The 9,520-nt window shown below is 41.5% G+C and overlaps 1 long non-coding RNA gene across 1 annotated transcript; it reads left to right on the top strand.

Annotated features, from left to right (window-relative positions):
* Positions 1–7,365: 7,365 nt before the first annotated feature.
* LOC111554636 lies at positions 7,366–8,979 on the top strand. The gene is made up of 2 exons (XR_002735303.1): positions 7,366–8,571; positions 8,662–8,979. It is a non-coding gene; the product is annotated as an uncharacterized LOC111554636 (long non-coding RNA).
* Positions 8,980–9,520: the final 541 nt, after the last annotated feature.

A 9,520-nucleotide genomic window follows, 5' to 3' on the forward strand; every position in this document is an offset into this window, starting at 1 on the left:
AGAAGGCAGGTTTTTCAGGGAATGACAACAGTGGAAATTACCTTAAGGGCAACAGAGATTCATGTGATCCTTTGACAATCTGTGTGAGAAGTTGAACTCACATATTCTACCTTGCATTTTGGGTGTCAGGGAATCAGTAGCACCTTAAAAATAACTGCAACAGGATAAAGGATGAGAGGAAAAAATAAACACTGTTAACAAATAGTTTATTAAGGAAGGAAGTTAAATGAAGCACACTGAGCTAGTCATGTGCAGAATAAATATAGACAAGCACACTTCCAGAGATACACTAGAAAAAAAAATCCAACCCAAATACACTGAAAGGAGCCGAAGGGTAGAGATAATAGCTAAGCGGGCTAAGATATTGGCTGTTGTTTAGGAGGAAGAACCTCACATAGAAGGATAAATGTTGAAAATAGAACTGAGCATTACTTGGGGGAAGAAACCACTTTGACCAAAATATATATATTTATATATATATATATACACACATATATATATTATATATTTATATATATATAGCATTAGACGAGGCTCTTAACATTCTAATGTGGTATGGGAAGGCAAACCATGCTTTTTAAAGATGAATTTTTAAAGAGCATTAGAAAAGGAGTCACTACTTCTTATTACAGCTGTCAGGAACAGACAATTTAAAAGTTTAAGAAACAATTGTTTATTTAAATAAGTTTTGAATTGCTCTTCTTTTTCTGGGTAAAGGTACAGACATTCTTTAAGCCACAGGTCTGAAAGATTTTGTAATTGTTTATGTAATGTTTCCAACAGACATCAGCCCTCATGCTCCTTTAGACCAGCTCCAGAGAACCTTTTCCATAAAGGGCCAGAGAGTAAGTATTTCAGACTTTGCAGGCCATATAGCCTTTGTTGCAGCTCCTCAACTCTGTCATTGTAGCACAAAAGTGGCCATAGAGAATATATAAGTGAATGTGTGTGGCTGCATTCCAATAAAACTTTATTTACAAAAACAGGTGGAAAGATGCACTTAGCCCACGGCTGTAGTGTGCCAACCCCTGGCCCAGCCCATAGGTTGCTTCCAGGTGGTAAAATAATTGATACCTGCTTTCTATTCTGTCCATCTTTTTTCTTATGACCAATTTCATTAAATTGGACCAAATTCCTTATGCTGTACTGATGTGATAAGTCACATTTTGGTTTTTTAGGTTTTCAAAAATGGCAGAGTTGAAGGTTTCTTTGATAGGCTTCTTCTATTCAGGAATGCTCTGTTTTAAGAAAACATGATATGGAAGACCCAAAATTTCAAAATAGTAAATACAGGGAATAGTTATTCACCTAACAAGAATTTTCTTGCTTTGAAAAATAACTCCTTGAAGGGTTTCTCTAAAATGCTTCTGTCCTTCCCTGACACCACACTATTTATTTACAGACAATATCTTACTAAACAACATAGGAGGAAGCTGGGGAGAGAAAAATTGGCTAATTTATCAAAAAAGACTGTTAATTGAAGATCAAGCTAATACAATGTATTTAAAGCAAAAAATGCAATGAAAAGGAAAACAATATTTATGTACTTTTCAGACACACAGTTACCATCTGAAAAAAGATGTGATATTTTCAGCTCTCTGCTTCCACTCCAGATTCCATGGCCCCTTCGTTTATCAGTGCCAGTTTGGGTGCTGGTTCTGTGTGAAGTGAAATAATAAATATCTTGTATGTTAGCAACGACGGGCAGTCTACTGTTCACAGCAACAGGAAGTGTTCATTTTTAGATTGTAACATTATCTCTAAAAGATCAAGAATGGATAAAATAAGATCTGCTATTCAAGCTGACTAGACCCTGTGTCCTGTAATTTCCTTTGACCACTAGAATTCAGTAGAAACTTTCATATTTGAAAAGACTTGGGAAATTTCATTGCAAAGGATTATTTCATTTTATTATTGTCTTTTCCACTCAAACATCCGTTTTTAGGAAACCAGCATTAATTCTGATTAACTGAAGGAAAAAAAGCAACTAATTAATGGAAAAAGTATTATTTCTAGTAAGAAATATTTTCATTCTTTTGATTTTATCCATGTTTGGTGAACAGATGTCCATTTGTGCTAAACCAGTGAATTTTGAAGAAATAAATAATGTTAAATAAGTAAAAAGGAAATGTAACTAAAATCTCAAACACTTCAAAAAGAAAAGAAAAATATAATATTCTCCCTGGTAATGCTCCCCTTTTTGTTCATCAAATAACTTGTGGATAACTGGGTTTCTCTCGACGCAGTGATTTGCCGTGCATCTCTGTTTCTTACAACTTTGAGGTCATATCATTTACGTAATGATCTTGAAGAAGAAAGAAAATGCAAAGGGAAGTATGAAATAGCTGTAATCTGTTTCCTTTTAGAGTAGACAAAAATTCATAAATTCTAATTGATCTTTGTTATTTTTTTAAAATTCCAGATTTACCTAAGACAGGATCTAATGTCATCTAATACATCTAATGTCCTGCTAAAACCATGCAAGGTGAAAAGCTGGAAAAGATGAGCTCTTTATACAGGCAGAAACGTTTTGTTTGTGGTTGATAGGGTAAAAATTCCAAGAGGAAAAGCTTATACTAGTTAAACCTGTGCTGAATACCATCCCTTTCCATCTTCCCTATCTTGTATCTTCAACTTCTACGTTGAAATCTTCCTCTCACACTACAAACATATTCACACCTCTCCCACTAGGGAAAATAGCCTCATGAATCCTGAACTCCAACTTAACCTGTTATCCTGCTGTCTTTTCTCTTTTCCTCTCAGCTAAGCTTCTTGAGAGAACAGTGTTTATTTCGTCTCCCTCACCTTACCTTCTCAATTCACTGCATCTTTCATCCCCTAGCCTAGGAATTTTTTACTCAATTGCTAAATATAGTGGGCCCTTTAAGTTTCCTTTTATATTAAGATAGAGGCATGTGTTGCCTTTTTTATTAAAATTTTCATATTGCCAGGCTTGATTCATTATTTGTATGTGTATCTCTTTCAGTAGGATGGGTGTCCCAGGAGGGCTGAGATGTTATTTAATTTGAAACCTTAAGATGATCACAATGCCTGGCTTATGAAGGTTCGTAATAAATGTTTCTTAAACAGGTTTTTCCTAATTGGACTGCAATGATTTTTAGAAATGTGGAAGTACCAGGGTATTTATACAAACTTGTATTCTTGCTGGTTTGTTTAAATGATGTGGCCTATCTTTCCACATGGTTTGGGTTTGAGGGACTCGTTTCCTGTTTCTTTTAAATGGTTTCTTGCTTTGAAACCATTTTGCTCTGAAACACCCCTGCGAGTTTAGCCCGCTGTCTCGGAGGAGGTCTGGGGCCCACAGCGAGCCTCCCAGTCAGGTCTGGTGATGAGGCACGACATTGCATTGTTGGCTTAGCCGCCCGGGTGGTTGCCTGTTTGTGGGGAGAGGAAGTAGCTACATGAAAACCCTGGGGAAGCCAAATGTGGCCTCCACATCCAGGCAACTGGGGCTGGCTCCAGTGCAACAATGGCCGGCTACTTCTGAAAGAGCAGCTGGGACACAGCTTTCCCAGCTCACATTCTCATCAGATGTGTCCTTTATGCGACTTATTATTATTTTTTTTAACATCATTATAAACCAATATCATCATATTCTAAAATTTTGGAAGATTAAAGAAAAAAATCATTCCTATTATGTACACACATTGATACTTTGAGGTTGTCTTTGACAGTGCTTTTTGTCAGCATTTAAAAAAAATTGGTTGTCATTGTAGGGTCCACTTTTTTCACTTACTGGATCATAAACAGTCTGTTGCTATGTGGTCGTATAATCATTTGAAATCAGGCCACTTTTATGCTACATTTTGTAAGTAAGGGAATCTTGAGGCATATATACCATCCTGAACAATGTTCCTGAAGAATTGAATTCCACTGTTGTCCATGAAGCACGAAGTCCAGGGAATTCCTATGACTCTAGGTGATGCCGTTAATCTGCAGCAGTTACTCCCTTTCTGTGGTCTTTCTACAAGTAAAGACTACCATACGGGTCAGGGTGCTTTTCTGGAGCAAAATTCACACAATTTTACTGAGTGATTCCCGTCTCCGGAGATAATTACATACGCAGAGAGAGATTTTATGTACCAGAATATTTATTTTAGTGCTTCTTGTTATATGTATGATTTTTAGAAATTTGTAACAATCTCCAATGCCTGACAACCGAGGAATGATCAGATAAGAATGGGATAGGCTAATCTGCGTCTGAAGGTAAGCAGAAGTCAAAAAAGAGAGAAGCTGTACAGCATTTCTACACAGGTCAGTCTATGAGCAAAGTATGTGTCATATTAACTCCAGACGAGCTTTCAATTGCTCAGAAAACACCAAAACAAAGGCAAGTTCCTTTGGGAAATATTGAGGAGAGGTTAAGAATCATTTCCATAAGACACAGCTGGGCAAATCCAATGTGGGAGAAAATGAAAATGTCAGTGATGTTTGCTGTCACTCCAGCATCTTTCCTACAGACTTTCTTAGTTCTGTGGTCAAAATTTGCTTTTGCTTTTATTTGCATATTTTCTGCTCCCTCCCACAATGATCTCCACGTTGGGTATGCAAAAGGAGACCATTTTCCTTAAGAGTTTATTTTCATTTTTTCCTCTTCTGGGATGGTGGGGCTTGTAAGAAGCAAGAGAACACCTTGGTAGCCCGGTGCAGCCAGAAGCTCTTGCTGAATCTTGTGATGACATGCATGACTCCTGAGATTACACAGCCCTTCCACATTCGAGCTGCTGTAAAGTCTCATGGACTAGCTATAAAATGGAAAGTTATAAAAAAGTACTGCTATTTGCTATCCATCGGAAGAAGAGCAGTGTTTATTGAGTGTGATGGTCATCACTAGGGCTGGTTACCATGCATTTTTAGTCTTCCTTGTCCCCTATTCTGGGCACAGGGCTGGAATTCATTTCCTGGACTTATATTGTAGTTGAGGTGGTATAATAGTTTTGGCTAATGAGTTATGGGGCAAAAGTGATGTGTGTCAATTATAGGCTGCACATTTTATTAGCAGTATAATTAACCACTGTCTTGTCCCCTCTGCCGTGACAACTAGCAAGGTTTGACACAGTTGTTTACAGAGCATTGTTTAAAAGATAAAATCACAAGACCGCTCAGAACAGGGAGTGACTATGAATTCAAACTCTTGATTTCTCAAAGGAGAGTTTCAGTGTGAAATTAGTAAGTCCTCACATGGCCTTTTTTCTTTCCAAGTGGGGTAGGATGAGGCAGATTCTCCCTCCTGTAGCCTTCAGGCATGCCATTGTAGCCCCTCCCTTGCTGAAACACAAAAACCTATGTCTTGGCTGGAGCTTTCCTGGCTTCCAAGTCTAGACCTCTGTGCCCAGTGTGTCCGCCATGTATTTGTGTATCAAGATTCGGTGAAGCCTTATGTGAAGGAGATCAAGACCAGGAGTCACATTGCTTGGCTTGGCCATTTAACATCTGTGTGACATCTGTTGTATTACATAGGAGTACATAAATTAGATTAGTACTTAAGTTAATCTTTAAGATTGCACCCCCATAGAATGCAGAAAGTAGTTTAAATTAGAATACCAGTTTTGGGTATTGGTGGTGAAGTTAGTGCTTTCTTTCTGAGATGCCCTGGGGAAAAGGGGTTTCCGTTTCCGGTTTACAAGACCGGCATATTACTCTATATTACAAGGGCAAGTCCATTTGAGGACTTGTGGACCTTGATAAAGTTGAAATTAACCCCTCTCAGCTTTGGTTTGTTGTCTGTAAAATGGGGTTAGTAACAGTATCTTCCTCATAGGCTATTGCGAGCATTCAATGAGGTAATGCATGTAAAGTGCTTAGTATGGTACTTGGTACATGACAAGCACTCCTCTCTCTCTATCTGTGTGTATACTGATTCATTTTGTACATTTAGAAATAACCCATGCAAAGTAATCCTATCTCCATTTTAAGATTGTGAAGGTTTTTTCCTGCAAGACGAAAGAAGTCTTAGAGTAGCAAGTAACCAGTTTTTATTTTGTTGTATTTTTTAGCCACACCAAGGATGCAATACAGTCGGCCCTCTGTATCCGTCAGTTCTGCATCCATGGACTCAACCAACCGCAGATAAAAAATATTCAGAAAATAAATTCCACAAAGTTCCAAAAAGCAGACCATGAATTTGCCCCACACCAAGTACTACATTGAATCCAGGAGAATTGAGTGATGTGTAGGCATTGTTTAAGGCATTGTAAGTAATTTAGAGAGGAAGTAAAGGATAAGGGTGGATGTGCATAGGTTATATGCAAATATGTTGCATTTTACCTAAGGGACTTCGGCACCCAAGGTTTGGGTTATGGGTGAGGGTGTGTCCTGGAACCAATCCCAACGGATACGGGGGAATGACTGTACTTTGAAGGAAGAGAGTAGCAATGTTCAAAATGCAGGAAGTGAAAGAAACACAGAGAGCATTCTTTGGAAAGATACTTGAAGGTTTTTTTCTAATCCTTATTTCAAACCTGAGTTCCCACCCTTTTCCCACCAACTCAGAGACAACTTTTTCTGACACAAAGGGAGAAAAGAAAACATATTTTTGAACAACACTTTTTTCTTGGAGGTTTTCTTTTTGAAAACAATTTTTAAGTTTGTTTGAGGCAATTTTTACTGGGATGAACCAGCTTCTTTTGGAGGGTGGACAAGTCACTTCCCCTCTTAGATCTTATCTGCTTCTTATCTGTAAAATGAATGCATTAGGGTTGATAAGTCTTCCTATATCTGGTGTTCTTTGATTCTGCCATTCCCTGTTTAAGCCAGAGCCTAGGAATGTAGATCTGGAGGCTGTTTCTGTTTTAGATTGTGGACTAGAAATTAAGCACACACTGCCTCAACTCCCCCAGCTGCCTGAGACTAAAGAAAAAGTGAGACTGTAGCCCTTCGATTTGGCGTTAGAGCTCTCCGTGGCATTAACCTGTTGTTGGTCTAACGTGTGGGGCCAGAGGAAACGTGCTCGAAATCTGTGAACATGGTTGCTGCTGAACAAACGCGTTTTGCTTTCTTTCTTTTCCTTTTTTTCCTTTTCCCAGGAGTGAGGAGGGGGAGGAAAAAACTGGTCTTTGTTGTGAAGCCACGGTCCCAAACTTGAACCTAGAGGAATGTTACAGCTCTGAAAAAAGTTAGGGAGCAGCCTTGCAATTAAGCACTCAGTCACAACAAGAGGGTAAGAACGTTCAAGGCACTGGATTGAAGAGACACAAAAGTCAGGAAATGACCCTTTCGTCGGGATTTCAGAGGCCGCAGAGGAGAAACAAAGTCCTCTCACAACTTGGGAAACTTTGGACCGTACCATCCCGAGGGGGCAGGGGTGGGGGAGGCCGGGAGAGGGCAGTGGAAATTGACATCTTCGCTCCCAACGAGCCGTGAGTAAACTGAGGATTTCCCGGCTGAAAGGACTCAGTGTCTGCCTGTCCCCGGCCCAGAAATGAAAGCGAGTTTCAGCCGATCCTCATTGTGGAGCCTGCTGAAAAAGCAGCCCGGGTCGCCCCGGCCAGCCCCGGCGTCCTGAATCGGAGCCCTGTGCGCGCCAGGCCGGGCCGCGCGCCCGGGTTGCAGGATGGCGTGCCCAGGCCAGCCCATCTGCGGCCGCGGGCCGGCGGGGAGGAAGCGTCCCTGGGGATGAATGGGGCTTTGTTCGTAGGCAGCCGCGGCTACCCTCTGCAGGCCCGGCCCGCACAACAGAGGCTGTATGCGACAGGAATGGAAATGAGCCTCAGGCCCTGCCCAAGGAGCCCCATCCCCTTCCCCGCGCAGGGCTGAGGAATGCTGGCCAGCCGGAAAGGAACCCTCGCTGGGAACGCTGCTCTCGCGCCTCTGAAACCCCATTGAGAAGAACCCTTTGATGCAATTAAAGCGTATTTCATTGCAGGCCTGGGAGGAGGGAACGACCGGCAAGCTTTTTTCTGTCTCGGACGTGTGTGTGCACCTTTGTGGGCCGGGTTACTTAGAGACCAGGCAGGAACTTGAGCTCCCTCTCTCGCAGACGTTCCGTAACATCAGAAAAGCGTACCCATAAACAGATTGGTTTTCACCAGGGGTGGGACCCAATTTGGACACGATCCAGGCTGACCTGCAGGCCGGGGTTCCTACTTTGAAAGGCTCTTTGGTGCGCCGTACACCCACCTTCCCTGCTGTAAAGGTTTAGGCGGAAAAGAAATTGCGTTTGCAGGAGGAAGTTGTTTCTGAGGTTACCGCTCAGCATTTTCCATTTTCTCAGTGGTGGGGTGGGCTGTGTCGCATATCCAGAAGTGATGTCACAGCCAGACCTGCAAAGTGATGTAACCTGCAAGTGTTGAAGGACGACGAGGGCACAGCTATTTTGATACTCGTATTATTTTATGACATTTCCCTACTTTTTCCATTGAGACAACTGTGTGACCTCAGAAAATCTACATAGCCTCTCTGAGCTTAATATTTGTTGTATGTTGAAGTGAATATCACAAAGCCAGAGAACGAATGTCATGAAGTTCTGGGTGCTTGTGGAATTCTTTCGAAGTTGGAGGTGGACACTTTATATACCTGCACACGTGGAAGGTATGTGGGACTAGAACTCCAGTAAACAAAAAGATCCTATTGGGACCTCTGTTCGGTTGCCATTGTGTCACTTTTTACTAGGGCTAATTGTCTAATGTGTCTTTCCACTAGGGTACGCCTCCTTGAGAACGTGAACCTTTAAACAACCACAGCAACAAAACAACAACAAACGAAGACGGAGTCCCGCACGCTCTCCCAGGCTAGAGTGTAGTGTGCAATCGCAGCCTACAGTATCCTGGCCTCAAGCTATCCTGCCGCCCCACCTTGGCCTCCTGAAGGGCTCCAATTACAGGAGGGAGCCACTGCACCCAGCCAAACCTGTCTTTTTTTCTGTATCTCCTGTGCCCAGAGCAGTCCCTGGCCCTGATAAGGGTTCAACAAATATGTCGAATGAATGACCGAATACATTCAGGAGTGTAGGGATTGATACTCACTTGCTGGCTGTTTTCTGTTCCTTGTAAATCTAAATAAGAAATAGGGAGAGCATGGTAGGTCTTTGGGGTCCTCGGGCGAGGCATAAGTTCAGGAGAAGTTTGAAGGAAAGGGTTGGAAAACATTTCTGAGAGCACAAACATGCTACAAGTGTTTCCTGAAATGACCCAAAGGAGAGCGCAGCAGTCAGGTGGAGGAGCCATTTTTTCCAAGTGAGTGGATGGTTAATACTGGCAAACGTGAATCATGTTTTATATTCGTAACAAGTGTGCCTAGTCAATCATTGATTCTTTAAACACCCCAGGGAAGCAGGGAGGGAAGAGTAGTGGCCATGCATGATGGACATCATTGTTTCTTATACGTTGCTCTGATGTGTCTCCATGGTTCTTGCTATTTTGGGCCTGGTTTAGACTTCTATTTCATTGTTTTCCTCTGAGGTCTGGAATACATGAATATGTTTTCCACTGAGAAAATCCAATACACTTTTGCATCCCAATCAGGAAGTTGATAAACATGAGATAGTAGAGTACTTGCTACC

Source organism: Piliocolobus tephrosceles, chromosome 6 (genome assembly GCF_002776525.5).
Source record: "Piliocolobus tephrosceles isolate RC106 chromosome 6, ASM277652v3, whole genome shotgun sequence".
NCBI lineage: Eukaryota > Metazoa > Chordata > Mammalia > Primates > Cercopithecidae > Piliocolobus > Piliocolobus tephrosceles.